The 13,695-nt window shown below is 38.2% G+C and overlaps 1 long non-coding RNA gene across 1 annotated transcript; it reads left to right on the forward strand.

Moving 5' to 3' along the window:
* Positions 1–340: 340 nt before the first annotated feature.
* On the forward strand, positions 341–4,092 carry LOC143412601 (uncharacterized). The gene is made up of 4 exons (XR_013093116.1): positions 341–1,108; positions 1,467–1,619; positions 1,986–2,076; positions 2,668–4,092. It is a non-coding gene; the product is annotated as an uncharacterized LOC143412601 (long non-coding RNA).
* The last annotated feature ends 9,603 nt before the right edge of the window (positions 4,093–13,695 follow it).

Raw genomic sequence — 13,695 nt, forward strand, 5'->3', positions numbered from 1 at the left:
ACAACCAATACACCAAGCGCATGATGTCGCGTTCCCTACTGCAGAAGATGGCGCTAAACACGTTTTTAAACTTATTTCCTAAATCCAACACCACTAATGGTTTTCCAGCTATGTCCGTTTTTGAGAGCAGGGCTCCATGATGTAAATGAGCCTTTATATTTTTTGTGTTTCATGTCCTCTTTAACACCATTTTCACATTCTTTGAAGTCTATCATTCTGCAGAGAAAAAGTGGGAAACATTCGCCACTCATGCCAATCTTTGCAGTGGATGTCTCAACTAATGCAAACCCAAGGTCTGACTCTGTAATGCTCAGAGAAACTGCAAAAACCCCAAGAGCTACACTGAAAAAAAGGGACTGGCCATCTCTTGGATTTATGTAAGCATCTTGCATGCATTTAACACAATTGCCTCATGTTTTAAAGTTAAATGTAACTATATAGTGTAAAAACTACATGATATGCAGAAAGGGTGTATTAAATTGTTCATATCATGTTCAGGTGAAGTAAGTCAATAAGATAGCAACGTTAAATCTCGTGAAACCACGCGTGATTTCATCTCGCGGGCTTTGGATCGTGGTTTAAAAAAGGCATCCATCTCAGTCAAGTCGAGCAGCCAACTCTACGTTTTTGGTATGTCTTGATTTTTTGAATTCATTTTTACCATATTTCAGCCAAATGTAGTTAAACGTCTAGAGTGTCGCCATGTAACATGCTAAAAAAGAGCCGTTAGCTTATTTGCTGTTTTATCTGTTGTCAAAGAATTGGCGCTTTTTCATTTGAATTTGTCTTTGGCACAAGAGCCGTAATATCACATTAAACCTAATTACGAGGCACTCATAACATAATTTGGTTTTCTGTGTGAATAGATTTGTCAACTGACTCTTCAGTTACATTGTGTATTTACTGCACCGTGGTGTTAGTGAGATTTTGGACATTGAACAGCTTTAGCTAATATCATCAGCGGCATTATGCTAGCTTACATCCCTACCCCTCCTGCCCTCACCTGCTGTCCTTTTGTTTTTGTTTTTTTTGCTGCACATTGAGAGATGACCTCTATTCTGCATTTCACCAGGAGTCAGCTGATGGATTGTGGGTTCAAGGTGTTATGGTAAGAAAGTATATTCTATTTTCGTTTCTGTAACTTAATTATAATGGGTTTTTTATAATTATTAGGTGCATGCATACTCACCCTATTAATACAACTGAGAGATCCAAAATCTGCCATAGGTTTAACTTATACCTGTATGTATTGCCAGAAAGGTGATTACTGGACTCGCATTAATGCACACTTGAACTGAAATGAGGTTGTAACTTGTGGGTTGTTGGGTTGCAAATCAGAAACAAACATCTTTGGATTTTTTTTAATCCCATAAGATCTGGAAACACAGTTTTTATTCAACAAAACATTACTGATTAACCAAGCACAGTGCCTGCTGTTATTTCAAAATAATTTTATGTCATTTCAGATAAAATGCAGCATTCCAGTGCATCCCAACCATGCCTTTACAGTCAAGGTTTCTGACGGAGCTGAGTTTTTCTCTGACAGTCTGCTGAAAGTGTTTGCAAAGTGATCAGGGGAACAGGGCACAAAGCTAAAGGATGTAGCTGCCATAATGACAGTAAGAACTTTAAAATTCTTTAACTACAAAGTGTATATGTATTGCATTAGGTCAGTAAAAGATTTTTATGCTACATCCATTGAAACAGTCAACTATTACCTGTGAGTACTGATTCCACCGAAAGGATGCCATAATTTTCGTCATGCATTTACTGGCCCACTGAGAAAAATTGATCTTTTTAAAAAAATAAATGTTCTGGAAACTATATATCCATAAAGTTGATGTCAAACAGGAACTTTTGATATTGCTTTGTAGATGCTGGTGTTGCATGTTGACTGGTTTAAAAAGTCAAGAGTTTTTGTCTGGGATCATTTTCTTCTGTGCTACTGAAAAGTTCACAAATCTCTGTTTTCTTTGTTATAATAGTCAAGGATGACATTAATGCTCGGAGTCCCTCATCAAAGTGCTCCGCATCTGTGTGAAAGACAATTGCAACATCTTGGTGCAGGAGTTCATGGTGAGTGTTTTATGAGTAGATTGTGGCTTTGCAACATTTAAAAATGCATTTAGTTATCCACTTGATCCTCATTGGACTGGTTAGGACCAGTAGTCCTCTTTAATAATTTGAAGTTCACATGAGGCCTGGTAGTGAACTCGGCCGCCGGCCCTTGAGGCCCCATCCCCACCCCTGTATTAGGGGTCACATCAGTGTGAAAAAACTTTAAATTTGTCATTCTAATGAACAAAGGAAAATCCCACCAATATTTATATTAGCTTTTGTTTGAAAAAATGACCAACTGACCAACAGCTAACCAAATTGTGGGGCTGAAAGTCTAAATTCTAACATCTTCTGAGTGACATAGCCTGGATTTCTGATGGGCCGGTGTCTTTCTAACAAAAACTAATGTAAAGCATTTGAAATTATGTTTTTCACCCTCTCTTAGAAACTCTGTTAGACCATGAATGGCAGCATGGCAGGCCACTCTTTGGCTATAGCTATTTACTATGTTGCTTGCATTGGTTTAAATTACTCTAACATTAGAACTGGTAGATTCAAAAGAGATGAGTTTAAAAAGGAATCTTAAAGAAATGTTTTGTGTTTAACCAGGACTTGACTGAGGCCACTGCACAGATTGAGAAAACCACAATGAACATCTGTCTCCAGAGGATGCGGCAGGCAATGACTTTTCTGATGTTGTTCTTCAAGATCTGGATAACGTGACCTTTGCAGTAGCCATGCTGTTTGGACCTTTTTTATTCCTTCAACATGAGTTACCCATCACAACTCTGCTACACTTTTGAGGTGATTCAATGGGTGGTAATGGAGTTGGATGCAACTCAGCTCTCAAGAAAAGCTCACAACTAAGACAAAACTGCTCCTGCAACGAAGCTCACTGTTATGCATGTGAGGTGACCAGCTCTAGGTGAGAGGACATTTAAATCTCACACTTGTTCTGCTGCATTTTTGAAGCTCAATTCCAGGAACGGATCGCAGGGTTCATTTTTATATACACTGCAACTGCCATGAGGACGAGCCTTTTTGTTGTTGTTGTTGTTGTTTGTTTTTCCTTTTGCTCTGTACAAGTTCTCTGTTTGGCAGCATTTTTAAATTTCTCTTTGTATTTTTTCTTTCTTTTACTAGTGAAGAGATGTAGCGTGAACAGTTATACAGTCTAAATATCCCATATGGGTCGTGTGAAATGGTATTTTCAGTTTCATTCAGTTGAAGTAATGAACGTTGAATATTTCTAAGTGTGCTGTTTTGAACCAAGATGTCACAGTATGATCAGTGCTGTAATTTTTGACAGTCACTGTATCAATGTTATTTTTGCATCTCTTGAATAAAGGTTTTGACCTGCAAGTGCTAATTTCTTTAGTTATTGGGGTAAAATGGGTAGTGTTAATAGGAAGGTGTTTGCCAATTCAGTAACCTAATTTAATGTTAATGGAAACTAACATTACCTCAAATTGTTTAGTTATAATTGTTGTTTAACTGAATCTTGACGTTAGAGGCCTTAAATAGAATGTTTTGTATTGTTCTTTCCCAACATTTTTCAAAAGAAACAGTCTAATTTCTTTGCTGTGATTGATTCCAGAGAACACGGAAGAACTGACATTATTTAACTGTTGATTTATATAGATTCAGTAGAGGAGTAATGTCAGTTTAATTCTTTACCTACTGCAGTGAAATTAGACATGTTGTTTTGAAAGGTTACTGGTGGATGCCAGCAACCATCTTGGAAGAGAACAATACAATCTGTTATAAGGCCTCCATTTGAAAATTGTGTATTTGATACTAGAATATAATAGCAAAATGTAATTTGAAGATAACATGTAGTATTTAAGTGACCAAGTAGTATTGGGTAAAAGTTATTGAATCGTGTTGGGATAACGTGAGAAAATTGTGAAGGATTAAAATATTCCAAGAGCTCAAATTACTTCATCAAAACATGTTTAAGTCACATTTTATCAACACAAATTGCACAAGTTTATTGAACATGAATAAATTGTGTTAATTTAATTCAGTTGTTTAAGTTGCTGCCAAAGCAAAACATCTGTGTGCAACAAATGTCCACCATTGAATTAAGTAAATCCAACAACATATTTTTTTCAGTGTACATCTTAGACTCTGCGGGCCTCAGTTAGCATGTTAAATTTTCATGACAGCACAATTAGACAAAGACTGAACAAGTATGGCTTGTTTGGAAGTTTTGCCAGGGGAAAACCTCTTTCCTCTCAAAATAATATGGCAGCACAGTTTATGTTTGCAAAGCTGCATCTGAACAAACCACAAGCCTTCCGGAACAATGTCCTTTGGACAGATTAGACCAAAACGGAGATGTTTGACTATAACACAGCACCACATTTTGTAAAAACCAAACACAGCATGTCAGCACAAACACCTCATAGCTGTCAATCACTGTGATGGAGGGAGGAGTGATGATTGAGGCTTATTATGGAGCCACAGGACCTGGGCACCTAGCAGTCATTGAGTCGACCACAAACTCCTCTGTACCCTAAAGTATTCTAAATGTGAGGTCATCTGTCTGACAACTAAAACAATAATTCGAGGCACATCAGCAAATATGAAAAAGACAAGAATCGAGACCTGAAATGCTGCCGTGGGACCTTAAGAGACCTGTGTATAAACCAGTGCTTAGAAATCTTAATTAACAGAAGCAATGCGGTAAAGAAGAGTGGGCCAAAATTCATTCAAAATGATGGGAGAAAATTAGAAATTCATTTAATTACTTAAAATACTTGCTGCTAAAGATGGTTAAACAAACTACTGAATTATATGGTGTACATAGAAACTTTCTTTTTCGCATGAATGTGTGTTTAGAAGTATTACATAAAGTATTTTCTCTTCTCTGAAAAACTGAAATTAGCTGTGCTAAGACCACAAACAAAACACCACACAGAGAAACTCAAAGCAGCGTGGAAAACTGGTTCAGAGCAGCATATCATTAATTATTCTGGTTAAGATCTGGCATGCACTTTTTTCAAAACAGATATTTATCTACAAAGTGAGCTGTTGCTTGACAGCTGGCAAGCTGGTTTACATTGTCTCGTTAAACAGTGAAGCTATTTGAGCGTGATACTGCAAAACATCACCACGTTAATATGTTTAGTAGCTTTACAGTTTACGTTTGGCAGCTCTATGTTTCTTGTTTAATGAATCCCATTTAAATGTGCCAATAAGTAAGTAGAAACATAAAACCCTAAAATTATTCACTTGAGAAACTAATTAAAATAGCTGCAAACGTTAGTTCGTATTCCATCGCTGGAAGTTTTAATAGTAAAACAATTGTTTTTAGGTCAGGATGGGGTTCTGGTTCCCATTATGCTGATTATGTTAGCGGTGCTGAAAAGATAAAATGAATGCAGCCCGTGTAATGAAAGAAACATGTTAGTTGCTTTTCTGGAGAAGTGGACCATCGGACAGCCCGCAGCCTGGCTACAAGGATGTTTGTTATTTGCCTTTTGCAAACATAACAAAGCACAGCTGATCAGCTCGGTTTACAACCACAGCGAAACCACGATTTAATTTTGAAGGGAATATAAAAAGGGGTGAAGAACAGCGACAGGGGAAGAAGCCGTCTTATTTTGTATGTTTATACATACTAGTTGGCCATCTGGACAAATTAGATTATCTAAGCATTAAAGATTAGAGAAAGTGAACCAGCAACAGTTTGTTTAGAGAAATTTGATTTCAGTGGAAACACCCTCATAAACAAAAGACAAACGGTTTAGCTCTGTGAGGCCATTCTCATCAGGACACCAGTGATTGTGTTTGAGAGTGAAGCATGTCAACAGCAACTACTAGTGTGCTCTGTCGGTGCACGTATTGGGAACACGAGAGGGAACTGTCCATATCAGTTTTTGTTTACAGTGACGACAGGATGTGGCCCGAAAACTATGCTGTGTTTGTTTATAATATCCGAGTGACTTAGATTATAAATCCTACATGTTGTATGAATGTAAGCCAGCCCCCAAGTACAAAGTCCTCCGTGACACTACCGTGTCCTCTTACTGTGCTCAAAGACAAACCAAAGCATCACTCTCACACTGAAAGTTTTATATCATTTTGTTATGCCACATAACACACCGCTGATTATAAAAGACCAGCAAAAGTGGATGATCAGCCGGCTGATTTGTGAGATTGGGAGAGTCCTGCTGTTAGTAGAAGCCACAAGCATCCACTTCACTAAAGATGTTATTTGTAACACAAATCTGCTCTAAGAGCTCATAGTTTGTCAAATTCAGGGCTACTTGCTGACAAGTGACTGCTCAGAATTACTCCATAGTGTGTGTGTGTAGTTGTTCCTATGTTTTCATTTGACCAAGCCTTTGCTATGCAGCCCATTGACTGGTACACCAAGTGGATTCAACTAAAGTGAAATCAATTGAGAAGAAGTCTGTCGACTCACCACGGTCAGTGTCAATAGGCTCTTTTTATAGTTTCTAACAAATAAAATATAGCAATTAGTTCATTCTTCATTCAGAAATGATTACTAGAAACACATTATTAACACCAGGTTGGAACTCCTTTTGCCTTCAAAACTGCCTCAATTCTTCATGGAATAGATTCATCAAGGTGCTGGAAACATTCCTCAGGGATTTTAGTCCATATTGATATGATAGCCTGACACAGTTTCTGCACATCAGTGGTGTGAATCGCCTGCTTCACTACATTCCAAAGCAAATGTGCTCTATTGGATTGAGATCTGTGACTGTGGAGGCCATTCGAGTACAGTGAACTCATTGTCATGTTCAAGAAACCTTTTTGAGATGATTCGAGTGTTGTGACATGGTGCACTGCTGGGAGCAGCCATCTGAGGATGGGATAAATAGGATGGGACACCAAATCTGACCTTACTGCTTGAATGTTGTTGCATTATTATTGAGACCTGTCAATGGATTTCCAATCTTCCATTTTTAATATTTTGTGTGTTAATTGTCACATCTGGTGTGGTCTTTTGCTGCTGTAGCCCATCTGCTTGTTCAGAGATGCTCATCTGCACACTTTAATGAATCATTATTTAAGTTCCTGCCTACTTGAACAACTCTGGCCATTTTCCTCTGACCTCTGGCATCAACAAGGCCTTTTCATCCAGAAAGTTGCTGCTCACTGGATATTTTCTTGCTTTCTGATCGTTCCCTGTAAACTCTAAACATGGTTGTGTAGAGAAATCCAAGCAGATCAGCAGTTTCTTCAGAGCCTCAGCCATGTGACTGGCTGATTCAGTATTTCCATTATCAAGCGGTTGAGCAGGTGTGCTTAATGAAGTGGTGAGTCTGTAAGTAGTTTTACAAAATCCTGTATGTTAGCCATATATTTAGGTTTTCAGTAGTATTGGCACCGTAGCACGATGGCTCCCTGCGGTTTGGGATGTGAGCGCTACAAATTAAAATGAAGCTTTACGTATACGGTACAAAACTTTCACGTATACGCATGCAGATACAAACTTCACATTGGGACCATAGGCGTGCTGTACATTTCTACACACGCACATTATGTTGGACATAGAGTGACTGTGGAGCGCTGCCAGCTGGAGGAATCAGAAGGTCCCGTGTAGATTAATGAGGAGACACAAACCAAGCATGTTTCTCATTGACTCTGTGGAGGAATTGCTCATCTTTGCTTCTCCTGGTTACTTGGAAACACGGAGGCCAAGGTATCTTGTTACTAATAGAAGAGTAATTACAGCGCTATTAGAGATTTACAATTTATACTTTCCAGTTTTGTTGTGTAATGTTGGCATTAAGCAACAGTCCAAGAATGCAGTTTCCTCTTTCCATAGGTAACTGATGGTAATGTCATTTTAAGAGCAGCTAGAGATTTAAAACATGAAGTTATTTTTCTGTTAAAAACATGCATTTAACTTCATCAGATTCTGCCAGACCAATGATATCACTCAATTTTAGTTGCGCATTACTGGAAACCTGACACATAAGTCTTGTTCCCAAGTCCTTGTGTGAAAAGCACATTGATTGTGAGTGCCATCTTCATCAACTTTGTCTCTGCAAAACATGGATATAGCCATAGATTTGCTTTATTTTCTTCTAATGGTTAGAGCACAAAGATAGGTGGTAAAGATCTCTATGAGAAAATGACCCTGTGCTCACCCTCTGTAAACACTTTTCTGCTCAGTTTATGATCTTGATTTCTAGTTTTGAGCATTGTTTATTGCAAAATTTGCTCATTTGCTAAATTCTGGTCAGATTTAGAGTAAGTAAGTAAAATAAGCAGAGTGTGGTTACTTTGTGATTGATAAGTCACAATTGTTGCTGTGTGCTCTGCTTTTCTCAGCTTCACCCCTCACTGAAGAGATCTGTTTTCAACACACCAAGATAGAAATTTGCCTTCACAAAGCAGTGAAGGATCACATCACAGAGGCTAGAAGTCTATCTTTCATGCACTCCGGAAAGCCCAGATTAATTTTCTTGCTTCAAATGTATGTATATCTTATAATAACTGGCCTGAAAAGGATACATCCTCCACTCTAGGCCTAGAGAATATATGAAGATTATATTTTATACTAGGTTTTAATAGGAAAAAGAATACGAAATACCTGTTTTTCCTATATTTCAAGTGCTGTAGTACATGAAATACCTGCAATTTTCTTTCTTTCTCTTGATTAGCAGTATATATATAATGATTCAAACTATGACCAGATGGCATATGTTACCTGAATTGGTACTGTTAGCATTTTTTAAGGCAAAGGTGCCCACTGAAAATGAAGTAAACTTATATTTTCAGCATTTCTTGCAGCTGCTGGGGCCTCTTTCAGCTCATTGACTTCGCAACTTCAAGATTTGTGTTACTTAGCTTTTATCCAAGTAGCATAAATTCCTTCTTTGTGGTGAGACCTTTGTATAACTGCTTTTTTCACCAGTTTGATCCTCATTTACTGTGAGAGCATACAGTATGCCCAGACAAGCAGAAAGATAATAAACTTAGCAAAACTACTTGAGTCCTCGTTTTTGAGCTTGTGCAGGAGAAAGCACCCCGCTGACCCGGTCTCCATTACCTGGTAGAGTAGTGGCAGCTGTATAAGAGGCTGTTAAAGACATGACTACTCTCATCAATCTGATTTGCACTTTTGGGATGACTATAAGGGGGGGGGGGGAAAGGCCTGTCTTACCATTACCTAGAGAGTAATCTAAAAAGTATTACTGCTTAAAAATCCAATTGATTTAAGATTCTTTTTTCTATATGTGTGTGAGCACAGAAAAATATCAGCCAAGGCAAACAGAAATGCATCAAAGTATGCTTTAAATATCCCACAGATGTCCTACTTTAGCCTTACTCCTCATGTTTCTCTGAGCGTTTATAAAGTAGTAGGTAGGTAAAGCATCAGGGCCTATAACTTGATGTAAATGGAGAAGGTGTTTACAGCTACGAAGAGACAAAATAAATGTTCTAAAGGAAACTTAAACTCAGCTTCTGGCAGTGTTACATGCATTCCTTCAACAAAGAAGTCCTTTTATAATTTTATAGTCAGGATCATGAACAGTATGACTGTGTGTGATGTTCATGTATATACTGATAGTCTTCAGAATGATTTAAAACTAAGAGCTTGACATCATGTCATAAATGTTAAAACCTCAACCGCTATTAAAAAAAAATGTAATAGGGTTGCACAATTATACAATTATTGATTACTGAGTTTGTGTAATGCAGAAATGGTTGTGTTTGAGCAAGCAAAGCTAAGTAAAAAACTAAGATCACCCCCACTGCTCATACAGAGAACTTCTGTAAAGGCAGAAGATTTGTCAGTTTGCTGGTCTGGAGCTTTCAGGTGGGTGTTAGCGCAATGCCACAACCTTCCCATTAGTAGAAATTTAACTTCACACCTCAGTAAATGTGTTAAATATGAAAGTCCGTGGCAACCTATTGGGTTAGGCAAAGGTTATCCCAACTGTCAATCTGATTCATAACAGGGCTGATTCATTGGGTTTGTAAAGTGAACAAACCACAAGACATTTGGAATAATGTCATTTGTGGAGATGTTTGGTCATAATGGACAGTGACACATGTAGAAAAAACAAACGCAGTATATCAGAACAAACACCTCACACAAGGAAGTATGAGATGGCCATTTTTATTTTGTCACCTTATATTTCCTTGTGTCCTCTCTCTCCTTTGGTTACTGGGAAATTGTTCCCCAAACAGGAAGCATAAGCAGGGACCTTGGTCCATAAGCACAATTTCTCCCCATATCCATGCTACATATGGAACTAGTCACGCTTCTGACCTGATGTGCTGCTTTGGAGGTGCTTGAAAGTCTGGATGACTCCCTGCCCTGTGCATACTGGTTTTTGCCTTCAGTGTTTTTGTTTTGTTTTTTCCATCCAGGGCTACTGTCCATCTAAATTGTAGAGCATGTACTCCTGTTATAGAGTTATCATTTGTAGAAGGAAGATTATGTTTCTTTCTTCTAAACCTTATGGTGTAGTTTAAGGGAAAATGGCCATTTTGAGTAATTCTCACTTCTTCACTCCTCAGAGAAGCGAGTTTTGTGTAATGGTGTGTGCTAATTTTAAAGGGCGTGCAAATTATAATGTCACACTGTCTGTCTTCCTACAGTTTGCTTCCCTCCTCTCTTTGTCTCTCCTCTCTCCTATTATTGGAATACTGTCACGGAAACGCACACTCTGCTGTAATATAATGCTGTAGTTTGATCCAGACCTCCCATTCATTTGTTTAGCTATAAAGGTCTATGAAGTTGATACATGTTTACATATTTGTTCACCCCTTCACTCTTTTCCAGTAACTATGGCTGCTGGCTTGACTCGTGCATGTATGTGTATATGTGTGTGTGTGTGTGTGTGTGTGTGTGTGTGTGTGTGTGTGTGTGTGTGTGTGTGTGTGTGTGTGTGTTCTTCCCATCGCTGAATTACACAACTCTTTCCACCCTGGGGCCTGAGAACTAGTCTGATGTGACCTGATGATTTTATTGCAGCAGCAGTCTATTTTGACTCTTTCTCTCTAGCTCTCTCTCTCCCTCACACACACACACACACACACACACACACACACACACACACACACACACACACACACTACTTTCCCTCTGTCTCTCACTTCCCCCTCTAATTTTTTTTTCTACCTCCACATCTGTTAATCTGCTCAGGGAATAGCAGCACAGTTTTCCAAACCTCTGTGCATTTACGTGTCATGCAATTCATCATTGGTAAGTCTTGGATGAGCACAAGTTCTGAGAAAGTCAGACTTCAACCCAGAAAAGGACCCTGAACTCAAATCAGATTATGGTTTGCTCATCCAGCCAGTAGCCGAGAACTTGAAATAGGTTTATTGCAGGTTTGGGTTTGAGGTGGTCAGCTTTCCTCAAAGAGAAGCAAACAATGTTCTTATCTACACCTTCGAACATAAAAGATGAAAGTCAAGGCTTAGCAGAATCCAGATACATCAGGTTTTTTTCAGTGATTTTCGAAAGACTTACCCAATTAAAATGAAGAAGCCACAAGAAATATTATTACCTGTGAAGTTTCTTGTGTTGGATCCATTTAGCTAGTGAACCAATGAAAGACTATTATTTGTTGTTATTACCAGGCTGCTGCTCATATTGTCGATGGCAACAAATTCAACTGTGGTTCCTTGCCAACTCTTTCACTGAAGTAGACGCTTTAGTGTATTTCCTTCATGTGTTTCAGTGTCTGACTGTGCTCAACAATGTGGCTCGCCACTACGTGGCCCTAAATGAGCCCTTGCTTGAATAAGAAGACACAAGCAAAGGTGCCACCTCTGTTAGGAAACGCCTTATCGTGGCTAACTCCGCAGCTCATTCCATTAAACTGACATGAGAAAAAGATACTCGGATATTTTACTCTTCCTGGGAGTCCGCTGGTTCACTGGTTCTATCCACACACATAAAGAAGTCAAAGAGGTAATCCAGTTGCAGAGCTTTTAATGTATATGTAGCATTTATGTATACTGAAGCAATAAGAGCCCTGATTTTTGTGATACTGAATTTTTTTCACAGGGCCAAACTGCGGACTTGTACACAAGTAAGTAACATGTCGTCTGCTGGCTTTCGTTGATGGTTGAAAGTCACTCATGCATGGGGCACAGCCGCTCTGTACCAGTAATGTGTGTTGTTGGTACAGGGCTGTCTGTAAACCCATTAAAGCCTCGACCCCTGTTTTTAGACCTTGTCATGCCCTCTGGTCTTTGTGTTTCCATCAATGTGCTTCATTTCTGATTAATTGTGACAGGGAACAATAATGGGCACGTAGAGAAACGGAATTCTTTCTGGCTACTTGTCAGTCCGTATTAGCTCAACCAACAACCCCTCCAATCGGTGTAACCCATTAGCAGAGCTGACATAAAAAATATAAGCAACCTCTGATCACCCAGTCTTTAGACAAGCAACTAAACATTTGGTAATGAGCCATCAATAACACCAACTTTTGGGTAAGAATTGCACAAGATCTGCCTGTTGTTCTTTTTCATTCATTTTACTCCATAGTGTGTCTGATATGCCAGTTACTAATGCTAATACAATCTTAAACGTTTACGTGTACATTTCCCACTTTATAATTGTGTCTTCAAAATTGTAATTAATAGTATAGTAAAGTAGTAGTAAAGTAAGTTAATTATTCTTAGATTTAACTATTTAATAAATCATTATCAAACTCTTACAGATGACAAAGTAAGAACAGCCAGAGTCATGCAGCCACTGGGGAAGCCTGTGTGGGGACTATGCACATACACAGCACTGAAGTAATATCCAGTGATTATTAGTATTATTAGTAACAATTTCTATCATATGTCTTTTAAAGAGCCTATTTCCACTGTAATAATCTTCTGAGTTTTATCAGCAAATTTAAAACTGTGTTGACATGGCCACATAAGTAAATAGTGAGAGTGAGTGACCCAAGATAATTACCCTAATGTACAGTGCTGCTCAAAAGACTTTCATATCATTTTTTAAATTGGTCTCGAGCAGAGCTAAAGTTCCCCAACATTTTTTAAGGTCTTTCAATTTTTTTCTTTGGACATTTGCTGCTTTTACACCTTTTTCCCTTGTTTGTTTGTCAAGGTATTTAACACTGACCTGTGAGTCATTAGAGTATTTAAAAAATCACCTAACTCAAGGAATGAACCAGTTTGTGTCTACACACCACAGACAACTTAGAAAAGAACAATTTTTAAAATGTATCTATATGTTTTGTTATTAGCATTGTGTTGCAAGCACATGGAATTTGTTCTCATTTCTCTTTAACTGAATCTAAAAAAAAAAAAAAGATAGCACCGCTTGACTGGCATAAATAGTATTTTTGCACTAACCAGCTGATTAACAAAAAGTTATTTGCTGAAAACCTGACATATCTCGGTATGGTGTGCAGCATGTTCTTAAAAACAATTAAAGAAACTGAGCAAGTGGAGATAAAAAGAAAAAGTTGGCCTTAAAAAACTATCACAGATGACAGTATCTGAAAATCATTTCCTTAAGAAATAGGAAAAAATGGAAGGATGGCTATCAAGAAGCCATTCCTAGAGAAAGAAAATATGGAGAAAAGGCTAAGATATGATACATTACACAAGAACTTGACTGGAAATCAGTGGCAGCAGGTCTGATTAAATTTGCAATCAATATGTATCGAG

The sequence above is a fragment of the Maylandia zebra genome, linkage group LG15 (assembly GCF_041146795.1).
Source record: "Maylandia zebra isolate NMK-2024a linkage group LG15, Mzebra_GT3a, whole genome shotgun sequence".
Lineage (NCBI taxonomy): Eukaryota > Metazoa > Chordata > Actinopteri > Cichliformes > Cichlidae > Maylandia > Maylandia zebra.